Raw genomic sequence first — 17,741 nt, forward strand, 5'->3', positions numbered from 1 at the left:
TTCAGTATATGCTCTCTCAGAATTAGATTGTACAGGCTTTCATAGTCAGAAACTTTACTGCCATGTAACCACCCCTCCAAGGCCTTCACTGAACAGTCAACAAAGTCTATCCAGTCTTGTGAGGACTCTTTTCTGGTGTCTCTAAACTTAATCCTGTATTGTTCAGTGGTTAAGCCAAATCCATCCAAGAGTGCATCCTTCAAAACTGCAAAATTATTGGCATCACTTTCTCTAACAGTAAGGAGCCTATCCCTACCCTTTCCATTGAAAGATAGCCATAGGATAGCAGCCCACTGCCTTTGAGGGACCCCCTATGTTCTGCCTTCCTTCTTATCTCATATCAGAGCTTACAGAACATATCAAGAATGCACTTCTGAGTTCAAAGAAGACCTTTATTGTTGTTAATTCTTCCCCACCCACAAGTTCGTGAGAGACGAATTAATAGATTTCAAGCACAAAAGTAGTCACAGCATTAAAACAAAATATATCTCAGTTGCAATGTACACAGCAGGTTATATATATAATGCAAAGCAAAACAAATACTTCACTGTGTGAGAAACTATTTACAGCTTCATCTTTCTGGGGTCTGCAAGTTGATGACTCCGGTCAACTGCGAGAAAGAGATTATCTACCCACACGGGAGACTGGCAACTGGCACCAAGTTCCAGCCCGAAGTCAAGCAGATTCAAATCTTAATCTCTGTAGCCCGAGTCATCCCTACAAAAGCGTGCCCCCTCCTCTCAGACTCGGGAAAACTACGCAAGCCTTTGGAGACTGGCCAGATCTCCTAGACTTCTCCTCTTCCCAAGCCTGAGCAGAAAGGAAAACACCAAATGTACTCTCTCTTATCAGGTCTAGTCTGCTGTGTGAAGAAAACAGCTTGGTTCATCTTGTGGAAAAACACAGCTTGGAAAAATACAGCTTGGATTCTCAACTGCAATGTCTAACTCCACGTTAAAGGCAATAGGCAGCTAACCTAAATATCAAATGTAATGTCTAATGTCATGTCAAAGCCAATAGGCAGCTGAGCTGAATACAGCATGTCAAAACCAATAGGCAGAATACAGAATGTAATGGCTAATGCAATGTCAAAGCCAATAGGCGGCTAAACTGAATACAGCATGTCAAAGCCAATAGGCAGAATACAGAATGTAATGGCTAATGCCATGTCAAAGCCAATAGGTGGCTAAGCTGAACAAAAACTTATTGGGGGTCATTCTGACCCTGGCGGTCTTGGACCGCCAGGGTCACGAATGACGGAAGCACCGCCAACAGGCTGGCGGTGCTCCCCAAGCCATTCCGACCGCGGCGGTAAAGCCGCAGTCGGCCAGCCGGGACCGCCGGTTTCCAGCCGTTTTTGCCCTGGCTGGGAGAATCCACCATGGCAGCGTTGCAAGCAGCGCTGCCATGGGGATTCTGACCCCCTTACCGCCAGCCTGTTTCTGGCGGTTTTCACCGCCAGGAAGAGGCTGGAGGTAACGGGTGTCTTGGGGCCCCTGGGGGCCCCTGCACTGCCCATGCCACTGGCATGGGCAGTGCAGGGGTCCCCTAACAGGGCCCCGGCCAGCTTTTCACTGTCTGCCTAGCAGACAGTGAAAAGCACGACGGGTGCAACTGCACCCGTCGCACGGCCGCAACACCGCCGGCTCCATTCGGAGCCGGCTCCTGTGTTGCAGCCCTCATTCCCGCTGGGTCGGCGGGCGCTAACATGGTTAGCGCCCGCCGGCCCAGGGGGAATGTCGGAATGGGGGCAGCGGTATTTTGGCCGCATGGCGGCCAAATGCCGGTTCCCGCCTGGCGGGTGGCTACCGCCGCCCGCCAGAGTTGGAATGACCCCCTTAATGTGCTACTGGTGAACATTGAGCAACTAATATGCGCAGTGGTGAAACACAAAGTCATTGGTCAAACAAAATTAATAGCATCACACCCTGTACCATACAGGCCCTCTCAAGTGCAGCAAACCACTTGTTAATACTTGTTAATATCATCCCCCTCCTTGTAAGGGGGAACTATCTTGTGCAGATTCCTGGAATCATGCTCTCTCACAGGATTGCTATCAGGAATACTGCTGCTGCCACCATAGGGTCCAAACCCCAACTTCTGTCTCTCCTTCTCCAGATCTAGGGATTCCCTGTCTAGAGCCAGCTGTTGCTGTTTAAGCTTCAGTCTCGTCTCTTCCACTCTCAACTTGTTGAGTTCCCTTTCTAACAATTCGTCTTCAGGGTGGGTGGGTTGGGAATGCTTGGACGCAGAATATATATTGGATTCAACAGAGGGAGACCTCCCCCTAACAGCTTGAACTCTAACAACCTGGCCTTCACAAACAAAAACCTCCCTACTATGATGAGAGCTTCTATTACTACCAGCATTGCTATGAGGTCTGCTAGGGGGCAGATTAGGAAGAGAACCCTGTACCACTCCCACAAGGGGCTCCCCTGAGTCTGAGTGTGAGCTATCTACTAACTTTTCAGATGAAGTGCCACCCTGGGCCTTATCACTCTCAATGAGAATGTTAGACAGAAATTCTCTAGAAGGGTTCTTTCCTACCACTAAACCTCTATCAATGCAGAGACTCCTTAGGCTCTTACAGTTAAGATTGTCATATGTTGTATTGACCATTTTAAGAGAAGTTCCTACATCAGACATGATAGAAGAAGGTTTAGAGACAGTGAGAAGAGAGAAAAAGTTTCAGGACTTTTTAAAGAACAGGAAAAAAATACTTTTTGAAACTTTTTAGAAAGTTTAGGAGTACTTTTCAGCACTTAGCAGATAGTGTAAGAGAAGAAATGAAACCTTTTGGTTAGGTGTACATACACTGAACATGTTTTGTATATTATTCTCTTATGAAAAGTACAAATTGTACTAATTGTAAGTAGTTGCAAGTACTTATCCCACCGCTGCACAACCAATGTAGGAGGCTGGCCTGGCTTGTAGTGGTGACCAAGGGGTACTTACACTCTGTACCAGGTCCAGTTATCCCTTATTAGTGTAGAAGAGGTGTTTCTAGCAGCTTAGGCTGATAGAAGGTAGCTATAGTAGAGCAGCTTAGGCTGAACTAGGAGACATGCAAAGCTCCTACTATACCACTGGTGTCATATGCACAATATCATAAGAAGACACAATACACAGATATACTCAAAATAAAGGTACTTTCAGTCAACACAGCTTTATTCGATCAATTGACCATGAAAGCAACATAAAACAAAGCTAACAAAGATACAAGAATAAATAATCATTTTTGATAAAATACAACAGCTACATATCAATAAATTAATTTCAAATAATTAAAACATTAAAACAGTGAAAGCTCCAATTACACATAAAGCTCTAAGAAGAGATAATAACCTTAGGTTGCTTTTTGGAAATGGCAACTTATGCGCCAGGCTGTCACTAAATACTTGCTCACTGGAAGAATTACATCAGCTGAATTATGACTTTTTAACACCCGTAGAGCCAAGGAACAGATCTTAAATCCCATAGCCCTACAAGTGTTGCGGATCCATTTTGATCGCGGGTTCGCATAAGCTGGACAGAAGAACATAAAGTGTTCAATGGTTTCGGAGGTACTGCCACAAGCAGGGCATATATCAGGGAGACCAATCGGCCCCCACCTGTGAGTCAATGACATCAGGGGCAAGGAGCCGAAACAAAACCTTGCATATAGGCTTTTGCCGTGCAGATCCGGTATAATATCCAAAAAGACTTCAAACTTTGGAGTCCATTTAATATCAATAAAAAGTTAGTTAAACGACCATGAGATTTACAGGTTATGTTGTTATCCCTAACATAAGACCAATAAGTTAACTTTAAAACATTTTTATGCCATCTCTCTAGGTTATGGGGATTTTCCCAATAATCACCCAAGCCTAACAAACAGAACCAATGGGACACATGGCAAATCCAGGGGAGAGTATTGGCATTTTGGCATTTTAATAAATCAAGTAAGGAGGTCTAATATATATCTTGTTCAGGGGTAGTCCATAACCTGATCCAATACAGGAGAGGTCTTAAAATAGCTAAATCTGCTGCTCGACTTAACCCCAGATCCAGAAATATTGGGAGCAGGGGTGTGGAGCGTGGACACGCTGTCAAGGCCCTCGCAAAGTTGTTTTCTCCGACTGAGATCTTGTTAAAGTTGGAGAAACCCCATACCTCCGCTCCATACAGAGCTGCACCTTGTGCCTTGGCTATATAAATCTTTAATGCTGGAGAAACAGCTTTTGCAAGGGAACCCTGATAAAAGCGCAGTATGGACGAAGCTCTATGTTGTAACAACCCAGTGCTTTTTGTGATCTGCTCTTCCCATGATAGTTTACTAGTTAACCTGACTCCCAAATAGTCTATAGAGCTAACTTCCTTCAAGAAAACACCATCAATGTAAATGGAACATCTTTTACTAAGCCCTTTGGATAACACCATTAGTTTTGTTTTATTAATGTTAACCTCCAACCCATGATCGCTACAAAATGAATTGAATCAATCAACAAGGATTTGTAACCCCATCGTGTCTTGGAAATGAGGAGCGAATCGTCTGTGAAAAGCAGGATAGGGATTTTTTGTGTGTTCCAGGAGGGAGCGTCATTCTGGCATGTGGACACAGCCTTCACTACTTCGTTGATAAATAGAGTGAATAATAAGGGGGTTAGCACACAACCTTGGCGGACTCCCCTTCTGATTGGGATCTGTTCTGTCAATTCACCTTGTTCGCCCCACCTCACTTGGGCATAGGTATTTTCATGTAATCGTTTTAGCAGGAGTAGTAGGTCCTCTGGAACTCCCAGTCTGCCCAGCACTTCCCACAGTTTAGCTCTTGGAACCAGATCAAAAGCAGATCGCAGGTCTATAAATACTACATATAGACATTGCTTGGCGATAAGGACATATTTCCAATACAGTATAGCCAATCGAAAGATCTGGTCTACCGTGCTAGTTTTAGCACGGAACCCGGACTGTAGTTGAGAGAGAATTTGGCGCTCCTCAACCCAGCTAGTTAGCCTCTGCAAAATTTGTTTAGCAAAAATCTTTTGCAAGTTGTCTATAAGGCTAATTGGCCTGTAGTTGGCTGGAAGGCTAGCGTTTCCTTTTTTGTAGATGGGTATAATTTCGGCCCCCTTCCATGTGCCCGGGATTTGTCCCCCTGCAGCTATACTATTTGAGATGGCGTTGATATGCCAGGACCAGATATTTGTTTCCGATCTAAAAAGATCTCCAGGGAGTTTGTCCGGTCCGGGTGCTTTGCCAAGTTTCAGACTGCTTATAGCCTCAAGCATTTCTTCTACTTTAAAAATTAGATGACCCTTGGGGATACACTCGGCCCCCACTTGGACTGACGTACTAGGGATCAAATCCAATAGCATAGGTGAGGAGTTGACTACATTGGTGTCCGTTGAGCCCTCTGGTAGGGCATAAAGAGTGGAAAAATGTTCTACCCAGCTTTCTGGTTGTATGTGGTTGCTGGGGCAACTCCTACCTCCATTTTCTCTTTTAGACAGAAGTTCCCAAAAGCGCTTATTGTCCTTCTCTCTGGAGGCATTTAATAATTCCTGCCACAAGGAGTCCTCCCACCGCTTTTTTGCATTAGACACAGTTTCTTTATATAGAGATCTAGCTTGTTTGATCTCCCCCTGGGAACCGGACATTACTACTGCTTTTAGCCCAGACTTAGCCTTTGAGCACCTCTCATCGAACCATCCCTTACGTGCCCCTTTTCCTTCACATGGCTTTGGCCACCTTGCTTGATAAAAAAAAACCCGTAGCTGAGTGGCCAAACTATCATGAATTTTAAGAATCAGAATGTTCCCCACAATCTGCTCTTCATACTCAGCCAAATTATTTAAAAAGATTTGGTATATTGCTCGGATATGATATGGGTCAAACATCACTTTTGGCCAAGTAATCTTAGTGAATTTTTTTATTCCAGCATGGTGGCGGGATTATTGTAACATGATTATTGTATGTTCTACTGAACATTTCTCCGGAAAGGGTAAGAAGCAAGGGAAAGTGGTCGCTATCGCTTCTCACTATTACTTCCATGTCTTCCAAGTGGGGCCACAACCTAACATCAACTAAGAAATAATCTATAGTACTTGTGGACTTGCCCCTTTTGAACGTTGGTGCAATGTTCATATCAGATGGCGTCCTACCATTACAGGCCCCAAGGCTGTGTTTTAAACATAGTGAAGCTAATTGTGTGGCCACCCGAGATTTTTTGCAGGGCCGAGTGATAGATAGTTGCGGGATCCCCCACAGCTCATCCTCTTCGTCAGTTAGGTCACTAATAAGGGTGGAAGGTTCAAAGGTACAATTAAAATCTCCAGCTACAATTAAAATAGTCGAGGGGTGAAGGCTTTCTACAAATTCGGACAAAATGACCAAAAGGTACTTTATTTTTATGACAATATGCCAAAAGTATCTCAGTGAGTACCCTCAGTATGAGGATGCCAAATATACACAAGATATATGTACACAATACCAAAAATATGCAGTAATAGCAAAAGGAAGTAATGCAAGCAGTGCAAAGGTACAATAGATTGCAATAGGAGCACATAGGTATAGGGGCAACACAAACCATATACTCCAAAAGTTGAATGCGAACCACGAATGGACCCCAAACCTATGTGAGCTTGTAGAGGGTCGATGGGACTGTAAGAAAACAGTGAGGCTTAGAAAAATAGCCCACCCCAAGACCCTGTAAGGTAGGTGTAAAGTGCACCTACGACCCCCAGAGAGCACAGAAGTCGTGATAGGGGGATTCTGCAAGGAAAACCAACACCAGCAAAGCAACAACAATGGATTTCCAGACCTGAGTGTAAGACAAGGGGACCAAGTCCAAGAGTCGGGACAGTGTCGAGAGTGGGCAGATGCCCAGGAAATGCCAGCTGAGGGGGCAAAGGAGCTGCCACCGGATGGAAGAAGCTTGTTGTTTTGCAAGAACGAAGAGGACTAGGAACTTCCCCTTTGGAGGATGGATGTCCCACGTCGTGAAGAAGCTTGCAGAGGTGTTCCTACGCAGAAAGACTGCAAACAAGCCTTGCTAGCTGCAAGGGTCGCGGTTAGGGTTTTTGGATGCTGCTGTGGCCCAGGAGGGACCAGGATGTCGCCACTTGGATGAGGAGACAGAGAGGACGCCCAGCAAGTCAGGGAGCCCTCACAGAAGCAGGCAGCACCTGCAGAAGTACCGGAACAGGCACTTAGAAGAGGAGTGAACCGGAGTCCACCCGAAGTCAGAAAAGGGAGTCCCACGACGCCGGAGGACAACTCAGAAGGTTGTGCACTGCAGGTTAGAGTGTCGGGACCCATGCTTGGCTGTGCACAAAGGAAATCCTGGAAGAGTGCACAGGAGCCGGAGCAGCTGCAAATCACGTGGTACCCAGCAATGCAGTCTAGCGTGGGGAGGCAAGGACTTATCTCCACCAAACTTGGACTGAAGAGTCACTGGACTGTGGGAGTCACTTGGAGAGAGTTGCTGAGTTCCAGGGACCACGCTTGTTGTGCTGAGAGGGGACCCAGAGGACCAGTGATGCAGTCTTTTGTTGCCTGCGGTTGCAGGGGGAAGATTCTGTTGACCCACGGGAGATTTCTTCAGAGCTCCTGGTGCAAGAAGGAGGCAGGCTACCCCCAGAGCATGCACCACCAGGAAACAGGCGAGAAAGCCGGCAGGATGAAGCGATACAAGGTTGCAGTAGTCGTCTTTGCTACTTTGTTGCGGTTTTGCAGGCGTCCTGAGCAGTCAGCGGTTGATCCTTTGGCAGAAGGTGAAGAGCAGTCCAGTGTGCCAGCACACCTCTGAATCCAAGATCCTTTGTCCAGTTTCGCTCCAGAGTGCCCATCAAAGCATTTCCAGAGGCTGGGGAGGCTACTCCTCCCCAGCCCTGACACCTTTTTCCAAAGGGAGAGGGTGTAACACCCTCTCTCTGAGGAAGTCCTTTGTTCTGCCTTCCTGGGCCAGGCCTGGCTGGACCCCAGGAGGGCAGAAACCTGTCCGAGGGGTTGGCAGCAGCTGCAGTGAAACCCCGGGAAAAGCAGTTTGGCAGTACCCTGGTTCCGTGCTAGAGACCCGGGGGATCATGGAATTGTCTCCCCAATGCCAGAATGGCATTGGGGTGACAATTCCATGATCTTAGACATGTTACCTGGCCATGTTCTGAGTTACCATTGTGACGCTATACATAGATAGTAACCTATGTATAGTGCACACGTGAAATGGTGTCCCCGCACTCACAAATTCCGGGGAATTTGCCCTGAACAATGTGGGGGCACCTTGCCTAGTGCCAGGGTGCCCACACACTAAGTAACTTTGCACCCAACCTTCACCAGGTGAAGGTTAGACATATAGGTGACTTATAAGTTACTTAGGTGCAGTGGTAAATGGCTGTGAAATAACGTGGACGTTATTTCACTCAGGCTGCACTGGAAGGCCTGTGTAAGAATTGTCAGAGCTCCCTATGGGTGGCAAAAGAAATGCTGAGGCCCATAGGGATCTCCTTGAACCCCAATACCCTGGGTACCTCAGTACCATATACTAGGGAATTATAAGGGTGTTCCAGTATGTCAATGTGAATTGGTGAAATTGGTCACTAGCCTGTTAGTGACAATTTGGAAAGCAGAGAGAGCATAACCACTGAGGTTCTGGTTAGCAGAGCCTCAGTGAGACAGTTAGTCATCACACAGGGAACAGATACAGGGCACACTTATGAGCACTGGGGCCCTGGCTGGCAGGGTCCCAGTGACACATACACTAAAACAACATATATACAGTGAAATATGGGGGTAACATGCCAGGCAAGATGGTACTTTCCTACAAGAGCAAGAAGAAGTTTCAAGTTCAACACTGAAAAGTGCATTGCCAAAGGGTCCACTGAAAGGAGATAAGTGGCCAGAGTCACAAACAAAGAGAAAGGAAGCAGTTGTTGTGACAAAAATTGAAGAAGAAGTAGATACAATTAGGAGAGAAAATCTAAGTGAAGGAGAATTGAATGGAGATCGAAAGTTGAAAAGAAAGAGCATAGTAAGTCGAAGGTACACAGGTCCTGAATGGGCGTATGCAACTACAAGTGAATGGCAAAGATCATTTTTGTCTTTTTGTTTTGATCGAGGCATTCCAAGTCAATATTTTGTCACTTGAAGGAAGTTGATGAACTGAACAGTTGAAACAAATTGAGAAAAAGTGCAAAGAGAAAAAGACTGTTGAAAGTAACCGGATAAGACTTTCTTAACCTGATTTGACAAGATAACCTGATTTAACAAGCTGATAAACCGATTTTTTAGAAAAGGATCGTGGAGGTGAGACTGAAAGCTATAAATAATTGCTGAAACAAGAATTTTTTTTTTTTGTGTTTTGGTACATTTTCTTTTCTACCTTCTGTTTCTTTACAGATCATGGGTAGCATTAGCCAGCAGGTTAGGAAAAACAGGTGCTGTAAATGCATGAGCATTGGTTTGGCTATTGTGTGTGTGATATTGTTTGTGATATTGATTGTGGGTATGACTGTTCTTTATAAGAGTGAAGCCAACCATACTTCAGCTTTAGAGACAACTACTGCATTAACAGTGATAGAAAAGTTTAGGTTAGATGAAAAATATTTGCATGTAGATAACACCCGGGGGAACTTTCTTCTAATGTGTTCTATCGCTTATTAAGTGAGTATGTTGAGACTGTGGATGCGAAGAATTATTTTGTGTGTATGCAGATTCCTTCATCAGTCGAAGAAGGAGTTACCTATCATAGTTTGCCTCTTACTTATGTTATAGGTTGTAGTCTGTTACTAACAAGATTCTATAACCAGGAGTACATTCAGTATTTTTACTCCACTCATGATGTTGAGTTTGTGCTCATAATTAGGTACCTGAGTAGAGTAGCTAAGGACAATAGCATGTGATTAGTTAGGAGTTTCTTTGAGCCTACATTAACTTTTGGCACAGCTTATGCACATCGTAACAACTGGACATGCTTGCTATACCTTTGGAAGGGAGCTTCTTAGATCACACAGATGACAGGAGAAAGGCATTGAAGGAGAAATTAGAGAAAGGCTTAGAGAAAAGGACTTTTAGAAATGATTATGGTTACAGTGCAATAAAAACACCAAGGAAATTAGCTTTAAATGTGGAACACATAGGGAAGCTTTGTGTACATAGGCCTAAATCTAGCACTGACACTTTATTTGTGGGAACAAGTGAATGTAGACATGTCTTTTGTTTCAGAGTAAATGGACATTTATGTTGAATGGACAGGATGCAGCGATTCCTGGTATATATCACATCTGTGGGCCTAATGCTTATTACCGTCTTCCAAGAGGATGGTATGGTACTTGTTATTTGGGGATAGTTTTCCCAGTGATTTTCCAACTGGATGACTTACAGATTACTGAAAATGACTGAATTACATTACATTAGAGAGAGGAAAGAGTCTCCTTCTGGTATGGTGGGAGATATATTTGGGGCAATGATTCCTTCAGTAAGAGTTGTTCTGAATTCGATAAAGTTGTCTACTATTGTGGATAACATGCTAAAAAAAAATTCAGGAGCCATGATCCTGATAGATTCTGAATTAGCTGCTGAAAGAGCTATAACTCTTCAGAACTGCCTTGCGTTAGACATTCTTTTAGAAAAGGATGGGGGAGTTTGGAAAATGCTTAATTCTAGGCATTGCTGTTCATTTATTCCTGATAATAGTAAAGAAATTAGAAGCTTGTCTACTATTGTGGATAACATGCTAAAAAAAAATTCAGGAGCCATGATCCTGATAGATTCTGAATTAGCTGCTGAAAGAGCTATAACTCTTCAGAACTGCCTTGCGTTAGACATTCTTTTAGAAAAGGATGGGGGAGTTTGGAAAATGCTTAATTCTAGGCATTGCTGTTCATTTATTCCTGATAATAGTAAAGAAATTAAAAGCTTACTTACTAATCTGACTAATGAAAGTTCTGATTTGAAAGAGTTGAAAGTACCAGGTGTTTGGGAGAATGTTGGCAAATGATTTGCCTCAGTGGAAAATTGGCTAAGCAACGTTGGGAAAGGAATATTATTGAAAATAATTCAAGAGATATTGATTATTGTGATTTGTATAACTGGAGCATGGGGAATATGTAAATTGTGTAAAAGTATCAAATTGAAGAAGACAAAGAATGATCAGAGGAGGGAAGAAAAGAAAAGGGAATTTTTTTTTAGGGAAAGTTTAAAAAGGGAACGAAGATTTTAAGGGTTAGAGATGACAGAAGTTTAGCTGAAGTGCAAATTTGTGTGAGAAGATTTAGTGTGATGACACTATTAGTCATCACAGGAGGGATTGTTAACACTGATTTTTAATGAATATTCAAATATTCTGAGTGTTGAATTTGCGTAGAAAACGTAATAACTTAGAGAAAAATAATGCACACATTTGACGATGTGACTACCAGAGTGCCCGTCATTGTTCACGAAGAGTAGTTATTAATGGGTTATTAATATGAAATGATGAGCTTATGTTTGATTAATGTGGTAATATATCATATTAAGGGTTATGCATTATGTATTAGCTTTATTAATTGTAAGCCTTAACTTAGCGGAGGTCTTGGCCTAGTTGTAGCCTCATGTCAAGCTGTATTTTTTAGGTGTTTTTATAAAATGGATGCTTAAATAACTAAATTGTGATTTTCCACTGTACTGTCCATGTGCTTGTAGCTAAAAGTCTTTCTCATGAGAACTGCTTGCTAGGAGGTGATGTACTTGCTAATGCAACATTGTTTAATATAATGTGTGTGAGGCTGACTTTACCAGGAGAAGACAAAGACTATAGTGACTGGAGTATAAACTGCAACAATATTGTTACCTGACAAGCAGAAAGATGGAAGTGGGACAAGAGGAGGCAATCATCGACAAGTGAACCATGTACTAGTAGAAATGTAGATTTGAAGTTTTAGTTTTATTGGACAAAATGTGAACATGCAATTCTTAAACCAATTAGGATGTGGGAAGTAGTTTTAGGAAATCTAACTTCGCCAGACTGCAAAGAGAGGAGATACCGCCTTTACTTTTTTGACCGTCTTGTGAAGAGACGTGCTTAATTTCACTGCCTAAAGAGACTTCTCTGAACTTTGATGCTGAAGTCTGATGCCTTGCTGACCAGACTGATGTCCTGATGACGAAGACTATCTTAGCTTGCCGATCCAATTGAAGAGAGGTATATTATCACTGATTATGTTCGCTATGTCTATTTGCTTTTGTTTCTGAGTACGACTAGCTATTTTGATAGAGCCATAGTGGGATGTTTTTTCCAAATTTGTGTTGACTAAATTATTTTGCATGAAGCCCAAACATGCTATTCTAATATGGTTCTAGTTAGGGAGCTTACTCATGAAGTTCGCTATGAAATAACAACTGATGTCTTTTCTTTGCTTCATCTAAATGTATGTAATATTGTTTGCACAGTAATTCCTCTTATTAATTTGCACTGTAACTTTGGAATGCGTAGAAGCTCAAGCTTTGATTAGATTGCGAATCTTTCACCACTTTGGTCAGCCAGTGTTGTTTCTGTATGCTTATCATTTGATCTTGAAAATGAGTTACGTGACCTTAGCTTTGTTAAGATACTTTTTCATAAAGTTGTGGTTATTGATGACTGCAAGGTCATGGTGTATGACAATTACTGACTCCTACTGATAAACACTGTTATTGATTATTAATGGTTATTGATCTATGCATGTAAGGGATATATGATGGGAAAACCTTGAAGCGATTCAAAAGGTTCATCGACCTATTCCGTCTCCCTTGTAAGTTTACTTATTAAGGTCTGACGCGCTAACACCGGATCCGGGAGCAGTGGCGGTGGATTCCTTTCTGCAGGACGGGAGTCCAGGGTTATTCTTTCCCTCCGTTCCTGTTGATTCCCAGCATGGCAGCTCAAGTCATACGATAGAGACCATTCTTGATTTTGACCACACTGATTTGGAAAGCTCAAACGTGGTTCCCTACTCTTCTGTAGCTTTCCTGGATGGTGCCTCTCAAGCTCCCAGCTCCACGGGGATTCTTCAGGATCCAGCTGGATGCCCACACCTGTTGGTGACTCAGGGACCTCTCAGCCTCATGGCATGGAGGATTTTATGGGACGTTGGCAAGACATCCAGCTTCCACAAGATGCTAATCAGACAATCGTGGGCACCGGGCATGATTAAATAATATAATACAGCCTGGAATCGATGGGCTCATTGGCGTGTGGAGAAGGAGGTGGATCCCCTGGGGGCACCCGTCACTCTTGTAGTCAATTTTCTGGCAGAGCTGCACATTTCCAGTTTGGCATATTGCACTATTAATTCCCTCCAATCGGCCATTTCTGCAGGTGTAGCCAAATCAATAATTAACCGGTTGGTAAACGCCCATGGGTGAGTAAACTCCTAATGGTAGTTAGATTGTCTAGACCTCCAGAACGCAGATACTCTGGACTATGGGACATCAATAAGGTACTCAACCTCATTTCATCGTGGCAAGATAATCAATTTCTATCGAGAAAGGAAATCTCATTGAAACTGGCAATGCTGTTGTGCCTTGTATCCCGGAAAAGGACCCTAGATATCCAAGCCCTAGATATCTCGGCAAGGGTTTTCAACCCCAAAGGGGTTTCATTTACTATTTCCAGGAGAACTACGGGGAGTACCAGGTCAGTATCATATCCCAGTTTTGATTCCCATCCTAAATTATGCGTTCTAAGATGCCTTAAAGTATATGAGGAAATGACAGAGGAGATCAGACCTCCGAACGAGAGACAGTTACTGATCTCTGTCAAGAAACCGTACAGGGCAGTTGCTGCTCCGACTATAGCCAGGTGGGTAAGGTGGATCATGATGGAAGCAGGAGTAGATATCCATCTTTTTGGGGCCCATTCTTCCAGAGAAGCAATGGCTTCCAAAGCCATACAGGTAGGTGGTAGATTGGAGGATATCATGAATGCGGGGACTGGTCATCTGAATCAGTCTTCAAGAAATTCTATTTCAAACCGAGACATGAAGCTGCATCGTTGGTGGTGAGTAAGCTTTGAACTTGCATAATCTTCACCTATGGTCCTGACATAGAATGAAAAATTTCCTAGCTAACATGAAGGAAAGTTTCAGTTCTATTAATGACAATGAGGCGAGGATTATCCTTCCCTAGTACTAGCACAGTAATTCCCTACCCAGTTTTTTCTGATATGAAGGGTGTGTTCACCGCAAGCTAGTTGGGAAGACTTTATTTACAGGTTTGTTATGTGTTACCCGTATATAAGACAAAGTTGTTTACTATGTTGTTCTGGATTTACACAGAATTTTTTTCAGAGATGTCCTTTCATATATGACTTGGACTTATGGTTATAGAACCGCTAATAGTACTTTGTGGTTTTGGGGGTATTTTTCCTTCTATTGATGTTTGCTAATGATCAAGCATTGTTATGTATTTACACCTTGCATGGTTTGGGTCTGGATCTCTGATATCTCCCTTATATTTTAGGATGCATGAACTTAACTTCCTACAGTGAAGAAGAGGAAGGACTACTTGTAGGAGGCCGGCATGGCTTATAGTGGGTACCTGATGGTACTTACACATTGTGCCAGGTCCAGTTATCCCTTATTAGTAGTGTTTTAGCAGCTTAGGCTGATAGAGGTAGCTATAGCAGAGCAGCTTAGACTGAACTAGGAGACATGCAAAGCTCCTACTATACCACTTATATCAAATAGAACTATATCATAAGAATCACAATACTCAGAGTTCCTAAAAATAAAGGTACTTTAAAGGGTCACTTGGATCCAGCTCCTGTGTTCCAGGGACCATGCTCTTCACGATGAGAGGGGTCCCAGAGGACCAGTGAAGCAGAAGTTTGGTGCCTGCGTTGGCAGGGGGGAGATTCTGTCGACCCACTGGAGATTTCTTCTTAGCTTCCAGTGCAGGGTGAATGCAGATGGCTCCCAGAGCATGAAGCATCAGGAAACAGTTGAGAAAGTCGGCAGGATTAGGTGCTACAATGTCGCTGATAGTGTTCTTGATAATTTGTTGCAGTTTTGCAGGTGTCCTGGAGCAGTCAGCGGTCGATCCTTGGCAGATGTCGAAGAGGGAGATACAGAGTAACTCTGGTGAGCTCTTGCATTTGTTATCTGAAGAGAAGCCCACAGAAGAGACCCTAAATAGCCCTCAGAGGAGGATTGGACACCTAGTCAGGTAAGCACCTATCAGAAGGGCTCTCTGACATCACCTGCTGGCACGGGCCACTCAGAGGCCTCCATTGTGCCCTCACACCTCTGCATTCAAGATGTCAGAGGTCTAGGACACACTGGAGGAGCCCTGGGCACCACCCCTGGGGTGGTGATAGACAGGGGAGTGGTCACTCCCCTTTCCTTTGTCCAGTTTCACACCAGATCAGGGGCTGGGGGATGCCTGAAACAGTGTAGACTAATGCAAGGAGGGCCCCATCTGTGCCCTTCAAATAATTTCCAGAGGCTGGGGGAGGCTATTCCTCCCCAGCCCTTAAAACCTATGTCCAAAGGGAGAGGGTGTAACACCCTCTCTCAGAGGAAATCCTTTGTTCTGACTTCCTGGGACTGGGCTGCCCAGACCCCAGGAGGGCAGAAGCCTGTCTGTGGGTTGGCAGCAGCAGTAGCTGCAGTGAAAACCACAGAGAGCTGGTTTGGCAGTACCCCGGGCCCATGCTGGAGCCCCGGGGATGCATGGGATTTGCACCCCAATACCAGATTTAGCATGGGCAGGAAATTCCATGATCTTAGACATGTTACATGGCCATATTCGGAGTTACCATTGTGAAGCTACATATAGGTATTGACCTATATGTAGTGCACGCGTGGAATGGTGTCCCCGCACTCACAAAGTCCGGGGAAACTACCCTGAACTCTGTGAGGGCACCCTGGCTAGTGCCAGGATGCCCTCACACTTAGTAACCTTGCACCTAACCTTCACTAAGTGAGGGTTAGACATATAAGTGACTTATAAGTTACTTAAGTGCAGTGTAAAATGGCTGTGAAATAACGTGGATGTTATTTCACTCAGCCTGCAGTGGCAGTCCTGTCTAAGTACTGTCTGAACTCCCTATGGGTGGCAAAAGAAATGCTGCAGCCCATAGGCATCTCCTGGAACCCCAAAACCCTGGGTACCTAGGTACCATATACTAGGGAATTATAAGGGTGTTCCAGTGTGCCAATCAGAATTGGTAAAAATGGTCACTAGCCTGCAGTGACAATTTTAAAGACAGAGAGAGCATAAGCACTGAGGTTCTTATTAGCAGAACCTCAGTGACCCAGTTAGGCACCACACAGGTAACACATTCAGGCCACAACTATGAGCACTGGGGTCCAGGCTAGCAGGATCCCAGTGAGAAAAACAAACTAACACACAAGTAAAAAATGGGGGTAACATGCCAGGCAAGATGGTATTTTCCTACACTACTCTCCTTTGATATTTATATAGACATTCAGATGGAGACACGATTGGTTGACTGGTTGTTAAGACTACGTTCATGGCATCATGGAAGTTGGAGTTTTGATAACTTTTTTTGTTTGAACTCTGAACTTGCTGTATTTAATGAAGTGCAGAAAGGACTGCATAATCCTCGCTTCCACGTCCTTAATAGAATTTAAACTTTCCTTCACTTTAGCTAGGAAATTTTTCATTTACTGCAGTATACTCAATAGAAAATTCTTTCAGTTTTCCAATTCAAGTTGATCATGATGACGGTAAGTTATGCAACTCTTTTGACATAAATTCAGAATGTTAGCACTCTAGTTGCTCATTTAAACTCTGTAGTAAACTGCTGATCACCAGGGAATTAACTGGCAGTCTGCTGTTGGAGTTGAAAGTGCATATTTCAGTCCACATGTCAGAATGTTTTAATGAACTAGAAGAAGATAATTGAGAACTCATATATAACATGTGCTATTTTTTCTTTAAGAGCAGCACTAACCATAATTTCTATGACAAAATTAAACTCCTCATTTTGTTCCTTTCCAATGCAAATGTTTTAAGTTTCCCAAGTTTGATTCCATCAAGATGGCTTCAGGTGAGATACACTTTTGTCATAAGTAAGACTGTTAGTGCTCCAGTTGTTCTTTAGAATACTGTGGGAGGCTGCAGTAGAGCACAAGGGAGTCAATTGACAGGCTACTCCTGTTGAAGTACAACAGGAATATATTTGGTTACTCACTTAAAAGTTGTCCTAAGTTTTATTTCTACAGCACTAACCATATGTTCTATGACAAAATGAGTCACCTAATTTTGTTCCTTTGTAAATTAAATGTTTTAAGTTTTATCAGTTTGAGTCAATCAAGATGGATTCAGGTGTGCCACACTTTTGTCATAAGCAAGACTGTTAGCACCCTAGTTGTTCTTTAGAACACTCTGAACACAAGGGGATGAACTGACAGGCTCCTCCTGTTGGAAGTACATGTTTAACTGAGAATGTCAGACTTCATTCTCATGTGGCTGAAAAAGATAGTGTGAATTTTTCAGAAAATATGCTCTCATTTTAGCTTCTGGAGCTCCTTCCGTAACCAATACGGGAAAATCTGAGAAAACTGCTTTTTCCAAAACATGATTCATGAAATCTCAACAGAAGGCTTTTTGACATGGTAAAATCACCTTAGGAAAACATTATTTATATTGCAAATAAAATCTGTTATCACCTTTTATGCATTCTCCTTTTTGTGACTCTCAAAACTTACCATTCAAAACTATGCATTTCAATGGGGTGCTATCATGTATCCCAAAATGGCTGCCATCACTTTGAGGATAAA

This window comes from Pleurodeles waltl, chromosome 1_2 (genome assembly GCF_031143425.1).
Source record: "Pleurodeles waltl isolate 20211129_DDA chromosome 1_2, aPleWal1.hap1.20221129, whole genome shotgun sequence".
NCBI classification, from domain to species: Eukaryota; Metazoa; Chordata; class Amphibia; order Caudata; family Salamandridae; genus Pleurodeles; species Pleurodeles waltl.